This window comes from Lutra lutra, chromosome 16 (assembly GCF_902655055.1).
Source record: "Lutra lutra chromosome 16, mLutLut1.2, whole genome shotgun sequence".
Classification (NCBI taxonomy): domain Eukaryota; kingdom Metazoa; phylum Chordata; class Mammalia; order Carnivora; family Mustelidae; genus Lutra; species Lutra lutra.
This window is the reverse complement of record NC_062293.1, coordinates 37,692,244-37,701,217: the sequence shown is the minus strand read 5'-3', so window position 1 is coordinate 37,701,217 and position 8,974 is coordinate 37,692,244. Positions and strand designations below refer to the sequence as shown.

At 50.4% G+C, this 8,974-nt stretch overlaps 1 long non-coding RNA gene across 1 annotated transcript; it reads left to right on the top strand.

Moving 5' to 3' along the window:
- Positions 1–8,727, top strand: LOC125087971 (uncharacterized). Its single transcript, XR_007123546.1, has 3 exons — positions 1–119; positions 5,216–5,380; positions 8,653–8,727. It is a non-coding gene; the product is annotated as an uncharacterized LOC125087971 (long non-coding RNA).
- The last annotated feature ends 247 nt before the right edge of the window (positions 8,728–8,974 follow it).

The following is an 8,974-nucleotide window of genomic DNA, read 5'->3' as shown; positions in this document are numbered from 1 at the left end:
AGGAAGAAAGCAAAGTATTTTCCTGGACACGAAGTATGCTGAGTTGGGACCCTAGCTGAGTTACGAAGTGAGATGGACCCACGTGATGCTCATCCTTAAGTCCTGGTGAACTTCCTGCTGTAAGTGTGTGTGTGGAAGTGGGAGTGGGGGTAGGTAGGATGGTGGTGTTGCTGAGCAGGAAGAGGCAATGGGTATTTCAGGAGTATGTTTCATCATTTCTGGTGGTTCCAGTGGACTGTGGGGACAAGAGAGGGGGAAGACCCTGCTCGTAATTCCATTTCTACCTCTCACTACCTCCTGTGCAAACTCTGGTCTGGACTCATGGAATTAGTAGTGTGTTCTCTGGTTCTCAGGTATTGCTTCCATGAGGAAATCAAGGTGCGGGTTCAATGAATGGCAACTATCCTTATGATTCGCCCAGCCTTTCATGTCCCTGAAAACGGGGGACACCTGTCTGTGTGACCCATGCATGGGTGGTCGAGAGGACCAAGGAGAGTAATGACGGTGGACATGCTTAGGAGACTGTAAGGGGAGGTAGAAACATCACGAAGCCCTCTCTGTCCTTCCCCCACCCCCGACCAGTGCGTTTGGTCTACACCCACTCAGTCGGTCCTTGTTCACCTGCAAACTACTCCTGGGAGTTGCTGTGAGCCAGACTCTGTTGTAGGTGCTGTAGATGCCAGGTGAGCAAGTCAGCCACCTGCCCCCTGCAGTGTGTGTATGCTGTGTGTGTGTGTGTGTATGTGTGTGTGGTTTGTGTGTGTGTGTGTGTGTGTGGTCAGAGCACTGGACAGTGACAAGTGAAAATAGCCTCCTTTATCGTGAGTCACCTTTGCACTGGTCTGGTCTTTACTCTTTGGACAAAGTAACAACATCTTATGGTTTTCCTTTTTTAGTTGCTTTTTGTATTCTCCCCGTGCTTTCCATCAAAATCTTGGACATGATAGATGCTAAGTTCACGCTGGTTTAATCTGAGTAACTTCCTATAGCATCTCAAGTCAGTACATGGGCTCTTTGGAGTCGGACTCCTAGGTTTGCACACGGCTGTATTACTTCTCAGAGCTGACCTCCAGCAGGATGCTCACCTTCTCTGGGCCTCAGTTTCGTCTGTGAAGTGAGAGATTGCTTCCAGCCTGTTGTGGGCAACAGAGCCCTTTAAGAATCTGGCGAGAGGGGTGCCTGGGTGGCTCAGTCTTTAAGCGTCTGCCTTCGGCTCAGGTCATGATTCCCAGGGTCCTGGGATCGAGCCCCACATTGGGCTCCCTACTTGGCGGGAAGCCTGCTTCTCCCCCTCCCACTACCCCTGCTGGTGTTCCTGCTCTCGCTGTGTCTCTCTGGCAAATAAATAAATAAAATCTTAAAAAAAAAAATCTGATGAGAGCTGTGAATGCTTTCGAGGCCTACACAGACATACGTAGTTTTGCGTGTATGAGGTTCAAGAGACCCAGCAGGCTCATTGACAGGCCTCTTGAGTTCACAGGGCTGGTTGTCATCAGCTCCCCTCCCACCCCCGGATGTGAGTCCATTCCTCGCTAGAGCTAGACACACACTCTTTCCAGCCTAGGGCAGGCCCTCCCTCGCCCGCCTGGCCCAGTCTCCCTTCTCCTCTTTTATTCCTTCCCTGAGCTCAGCTGGCTGCCTGCCCAGCCTCACACTGTGATGTTAGGAAACTGAAGACAGGCAAAGAAAGCCAAACCTCATGCCCTCTGGGTTCCAAAGCTTTGCTCAGACCTGGAGTTCCCCTCATGATCGATCGTGTGGGCAGTGGCTCTGTTTTTTCTGGCTGCTTTTTAAAAAAAGGCCCAAAGCAGGGAAAGTCCCTCCATTCTCTAGGAATCCCAGTCTGAGCCCCAAGAGAAGCCTGAGGCCAAGTTGTTTCCTCCCGAGGAGCCCTGATTTTCTCCGTCTGCAAATTGGGAGAGCTGTTCCCCGGCTGCGTCCCTCCCCTGTCCTTGTTTACAAATATGAGTATTTCTCCCAAGAGCCAGCTAGCTGCTCTCTCACCCGTGTGTCCACAGGGCCCTGCCTGGGGTGGGTACTCTGCCCGGGCTGTTGGAGGGTCTGAAGGGGCAGCCACACGGAGGAATTGCCCAGCGGGGGAGGGGGGCAGGATTCGAACCCCTACCCAGGACTCTTTCTGCCACACCCTGCCTTTCGTTTTGGTCTGATCTGTTCTTTCGGTGCCATTCTATCCTGCACCTTCCCCCCGCCCCATGCACCTCCTGTGCATTTCACCAGGTGAGGGGTATGAACTGTGACAATTTTTTTTTTTTTTTTAATAGTTTCAACCACATTCGGGCTGGAGTGCCTCCCTGCACGCTTCTCGCCTTCACCACATGGGACAGCTGCCTGAGTACACCCGCTTGTTTTCAGCAGCCTGTGGGGTGTTTGTTGATATGCTCACCGCCTCAGGTTACTGGAGGAGCCCACCACAGGATGCCTCAGGGAGGGGGCAGCCCTGGGAGTGGGGCCCAGGGAGAAGCATCAGTTCTTACAGATTTGCTGAGTGCTAGCTGATCTCAGGTGCTACTCCTCCTGATGCTTGGGAGTCTGTTTCCCCCAGCATGTTTGTCAGAAGCAGCCATTTTCTTTGCGCCTACTCCCAGAACACGACCGCCCCTTCCTTTCCACTGTCCCCCACCCCCACAGGAAAGCCTGGTGAAGAAGGACAAACTTGGGGTAGCAATCAGACAGATGACTTCCTCTCTGTATGTCTTTGGACAAGTTATTAACTCTTCCACAATCTTGGTTTCCCTTCTGAAAATGGGACAAAGAATACCCAGCTCTGAGGACGCCTCAGGATTAAAAGACAATCGCTCAACTGCCCAGCACCATTCATGGCACAAGCAGATATGGGGAACACAGTTCCTTCCCTTTCTTCCTCCAAGTGTCCAGGCTCCAGGGCTTCTCCACTCCACATCTCCCCATCCCTCCTCATGGAGTAGGGGTGTCCATCTCAACTCAGTGTTAAGGGACATGGGGGCAGGTGAGGGGGAGTTGACCATATTTTCCATTAGTTATTAGACACCGTGCTGGACACGTTAGGCATTATTTCACTTATTAGGAAGAAAATATGTTGAAAATGGTGATGACTCAGGCCTGCCCCCCGAAGCTTTCTCACCCTCTGTGCCTTGGACTTCAGAGACTCGGCCTCCATGCTCTGTCCTTCACTGGATTTCTCTCTCTCACTCCAAACTTGGCTGTGGGGTGACATATGGCCCCCTCTTCCTTTCCTGGTGGTGCCCACAGCCAGCATGCAGACCCTTTCTCAAACAGTTTCACAGACAAGCTTACAAAGGAAATGACACAAGTTTCAGAACCTTACAGGACTCTTGTGGTTGTGGTCTGGATTCTGCCCCTTTTTGGAGCTGGCCTTGGGAAGCCCCTTCTTGCCCTGCATCCATTCTCAGGGATGGGGGTCCCCAGTCTCTTGCTTCTCCTCTACATTGCTTCCCCAAACTCCTCTACCAGCCCTGTTCCCCGCCCCCCCCCCCCCCCCCCGCCCCACCCCACCCCAGCACAGGGGCCTGCAGAACATTCAGGTTACCATAGGGGCCTTAGAACTTCCTGAGACATTGACATTTTTGAGGACATCCAGCCTGGGTGAGGAAGTCCCCTTGGGGAATTTCCTCAAAATGGAATTTGGAAATTCTACATCTTAGTCATTCCTCACAGAGGCAGCTTTCACGAAGCAGTGAAAACAGCAAGGGCCTGGGAATTAGGACCTGAGTTTGAGTCCCACCCCAGCCCAAAACCTTTTTTAGCCCAGTGATTTTAGGGAATCACTTTCCCTTTGTGGGCCTCAGTTTCCTTATCTAGGAAATGGAGGTATGACAGTCTTATTTCAGAAGGCTTTCTCAGTCAAAAGATAGAAGACTAAAGGAGGACTTTGGGGGTAGGTGTCCTGTTGCCCCTAAAACCGGTTCACATCACCTCCCCCCATAGGCAAGATAGAAGGGTCATCATGCCTCCTCTCCCTCCCATCCTTCCAAGGCCTGGGACTCAACACTTGGTCCGTCAAGTCCTTCCCCAGGCAGTGCTGCATTTATCCACGTGCTTACCACTCTGCCCTTTGACTCCCCCACGTTCTCATCTCTTTCCATTCCTCCACCCATCCATCTACTCGTCCACTCATTCATCTCCGATCTGTGCCATTTAAAATTCATTGTAAGTACAGAAAACAACTTTGGCTCATGTAAGCAGGAAGGTAATATACTGGGGCATAATGTTGAGTGGCTTGTAGAATGGATAGAGCATTGGCGAGCCTGACTTGGAAAAAGAGTATTAGGAAACCAGAAAAGCTCTGGGTGTTTGGGTAGCAGGTATTACTGACTGTCTCATCAGGGTACCACTTTTGAAATAAGTGTACTCCAGCCATTCTTCCTACACACATCCCCATCTACTAAGGATTCACAGACCTCGGGGAGAGAGGATGACCAGCAAGCTTGTGTCATTTTCTTGCTTCTTGGCTGGGAGAAGATTGAGAACCTGGTTTGCAGTACCGCTGAGACTGCATACCCTGGGAGAGAAGTAATTCTGTGAAAGGATGTCAAAGTGATATTTGGAAGGGGTAACGGATGCCGGGTAGAAAAGTGAAAATAAAGAAACCAGTTCAACCAATACTCCACCCACACATCATCCATCTGTCCACCCATCCACCCTTCTGTCCTTTCAGCCAACTGAGCAACGCACCTTTGTTGAGGACCCATCCCACTCCCCAGGCCATGCCAGGCATTTAGATGTAATGCAAAGCCACGCATCAGAAACACCCAAGAGTCTCCTTAGAAGGATGCATCTGTGAAGCTAGAACAAAGATGAGGATCCAGGGAAAGGAATTTATGTACATCCATGTATTGCAGGGTCCCAAACAACATTGCTGGGGGCACAGGGACTCATTCTGGTTGTGGGCAGTTAAGGGATGGGTTTTGTGGGGGCCTCATCCACCAGGAGATTGCTTATTGTGAGGACAGAACAGTGTGTGGCCAGATTAGACACCAGAAAACCTGGGTCCACCTCTAGTCTCTGCTCTTCCAGAACAGTAGAAAGGTCATAGCCCCTTTTCCTTATCTATGACATGGGAGGAATGAATGTAAGACTTCCTGCCTTGCCTAAACCAGAGAACTGCTGGGGAGGGCAAATGAGTTAAAGGATGCAAAGGAACTTTCTAAGTACAGGGGCAGAGCACTGTTCTCACCATGCTTGCTTCTATTTCCAGAGTGACTGACGATACCACCCACGACTCATGGGTGACTCTCGCTTCTTTTACGCCCTCACTGTCCACTACCAAGCAGTAACCATGGAGAGAGTCCGTTGAGTTTTTCAGTTCCTTAGTCTGATGGATGAATGTCCACCCCAGAGAAGTGGAAAATCAAGGCTCCAAGTAAGCTGGGCCCCAAGTAAGCTGGAAACACCAGCTGGGGGAGTGTGTATGTGTGGGAACAGGTCCTGGTTTCCTGTGGGTGGGAATGAAATGACAAGTGGAAGCCCAAACCATGTGGGTGGCCCAATTATTTTCAGCTCACAGTGGGAAGTAGCTGGGTTCAAGTCAGCACAGGAGACAATAGCTGTGACCAGTGGGGGAAGCATGCATGGGCTGGGGGAATGGGCCCTGGACTGACGGGGTTCTAGGCCAGAACTCTGGGTGAGGCATGTCAACTCTCTGAGCATGTTTTCTTATCTGTAAAATGGGTGGCTTGCCTGCAGGGAGCAGCCTGTTGGTGGTGCTGGCTCATCTTTGTCACTTGCTGTCCTAGGATGAATGTCTGGGCCAGGCACGGGCTTCCCTGTCTGCCCCTCAGCTCCTCTCTTCCAGCTGAAAGTCTTTTCCTCATATAAAAATCACTCCCTGTGCTGTCTTTCATTGGCAGTGGATGACACATGGCTACAGCCTTTATGGAGGGAGAGAAGTTGGCAAAATCTATTCAACACCTAAAAGCACATGTTGTATTTCATAAGCTCTCTCTAGCAATCCCACATCTAGGGATCTATCTTACACATAGACTCGCATGTACAACGTGAGTACAAGATATTCACGGGTTGATAGTAATGAAGATTAGAGACAATCTCATTGGCCATCAGTAAAGGATTGATTAATTCTGGCACTTCCATATACTGGAATGTCAGGCAGCTGCTAAAAAGAGTGAAGCAGCTCCCTACATGCAGAAATGGAATGGTCTATAAGATACACTAAGTAAAAGAAGCAAGGGACAGAATGGCTTATGTAGTATGCCACGCATATGGAAAAACAAAACATAAGACTCAGCTCTGCTTATAAGTGCCTACATGCAAACTGCTAACAGTTACTTTCCTTTCTGGTTGGGAAGGATAATGGGAAGGCAGCGGGGGAACAGGGGTAAGAGGCAGACCTCTTTTTTATTGTCTATTTTTTGTATCTTTAGAATTTTATATCATGTGAATTTCTGATCTATTTGTAGTCATCTGACAGGCAGTGCCCAGATGTCTGGGGAAAATTCCCATGGAGTTTCCAGTCCCAGACTTAGAGCTTCTTTTATCCCTCAGTCCAGTGAGAGTACCAGTCCTCTCCGTGGGGTTCTCTGAGGTTGACTCACCCAGGGGGTTCTCTCTGTACCAGCCTCACTCCAAGCCCCAGGACACCCTTTAGGGAAGTGGGTTTTAGAATCACATGTTGACACTGAAAATACCTTATGTGCCTTTCCCCAAAGGGAAACATTTGATCCCCTTTTGTAGGGTAGAGTAGATCATTATCTCCTCTGACTGAGGCTGTCTCTAGTGGAAACAGCAGGAGCCTTGTTGTTGCTCAAGCTTTGGTTTGAATTCCAGCTTCTGCTTCTTGCACTTTGGAAGCTCAAGGAACTCCATCTTGCTAGAGGGTTCCCTCCCCTGGGAAGTGGGCTGACTGCTACAGAACTGAGGGGACGGAGGAGAGGAGATGAACTCATTGTACAGAATGTTTGGCATGCAGTGGGTGCTCAGGAAATGGTCGCAGTGAAGTGAGGTCACTTCAACCAGCTGAACCCCTTACCATGAAACAGGGAAGAAACAGTAATGGTTGGAACCAGGCTCTTTTTAGCAAACACTGATGGGCCCCCTGGGCTTGGCCCCTTGGCCAGTAAAGGTAGAAAAGGTATAGTGCCTGTCTGCCAGGGGTGTATGTTGATCAGATAGATGGTCTGGGAGAACCTCACGTTTGCAGCTTGGGAGAGAGAGAGCCTGTCTGCAGAAATGAGGTCCGGAGACAGTGAGGTCTGCCCCAAGGTGATCATTTGTCATTAGGACTTGGCACTGGGGTTTGCAGTGGGGGCTCTCTTGCCAGAGAAGAGGCTGACTTTGGGAGGAGCCGTGGTTGTGGAGGAAGGGGCCTCGGACCAGTAGGGACCCTCAGAGCAGCCTCCCCCACTGTCAAAGGTTCACACCTCCTGTCTCCACAGGAATTGTTCTGAAGATGGGTTCACCTCCCAGCTGTGGATACCTAGCTCTTTCTCCCAGGATAAGCAGTGGTGGGGAGCACGGGCCTTTAGAGTAAGGCAAGGCCGGGGCTAAATTCTTGCCTGGTTGTTGATTCACTCAGTGACTATTACTCAACGTCGCTGTCTTGGTTTCCTGTTTGTGAAATGGTGGTAATAATATTACCTACCATTCACTGTGAAGATTCGAAGAAATGTGTGAGGCATCACAACAGTGCTGTTTGAGTAGAGCTGGCTAAAGTTGAGCTGGCTGGTCTAAAATGAGGGCAAAAATCTGAGGGAGGGAATTACTCTTTGGCTTAGGGGGAAACATGCTTCATGGGTACATTTCATTATAAAAGGGGAGACCCCTTACGTTACCCCCACCTTCCCCTGCATTGCCTAGAGAGGGCTAAATTGTTCTGCACAAGAAGGAAACAGGAGTGGGAGTTGTTCCTGATCAGTGTGAGAGCCAGTGTGGGGTTGCGAGGGAGAAGAGGAGAGATGTGCAGGGCCCCAGTCTTGGGGGAAAAGATCAGGCTGGGGGAGAGGAATTCCTTCTGGCAGGGAATGGCCTGTGAATTTTTAAAGGAGGGATTTTAATGGCTAATATCTTCATTCAAGTCCTCACCTAAATTATTCTGTGCTAAGTTCATGCTCCATCTTATTCAGAACTCATCCTCCGCCCAGATTTCCAGTGAACATCTGTTGACACCCAATAGCCATACATCAGTGTTTTTTGGGGGGAATGAAGGGACCAGGGCCCTGACCCATGTGGGGTCAGGCATCATATGAAGAAATGGAGGATCAGTGGCGTGGAGGTTGGGGGAAGGGATGCCAAGATCGGACACAACCCTTCAGTTCTTCCTGGGGATGTGGATTGGGTGGAACTCATGCCTGCTTGCACCATCTGAGATGAGGATCGGAGCAAGTGTTTTTTGATATTCTGGTGAGGCTCCTGATGACCCCATCGCAGCGGCTCCCAAAGGGGTGGCTTAGAAAAGGTGGAGGATGTGCTTAGATTCAGGTTGATGAGGGCTGGATGGGGCTGAAGCAGCGGGGGAGGGACCACAGGCCCTGCCACCCCTAGAGAACAAACCACCAGTTCCCCTAACCATAGCACCGTGGCAGTCGGGAGGGTTCAGGGGCAAGGCAAGATGAGCCACATCCCATTGCAGCATCGGCTGAAGCTGGCAGGATGAGAACCTCGTCCCTCACCCCCAACCAGGGCCACAAGGCAGCTTCAGTGCCCCCTGCATCCTGAAGTCATCTTGGGAGGTACAAGGCGGCCCTGGCTGTGAGTATTTCCCTGAAGCGCCACTACTCTATTCCAGGGGAGATGGTTTCCCTTAATTGTCATCGTTTAAGTGTTTCTTCCACCATTCCAGTGTGATCAGGTACTGAAAATACCGAGAACTTTCTTTTTACGGGTATGTAAGTTGTAACATGTACATTTTTGACACCTCCCCATGACTGATGCTGAAGCAGCGCCATCACCGCCACATAAACACTCACCACCGTCCCATAAAGAAACCACCCTCTCATCTCGC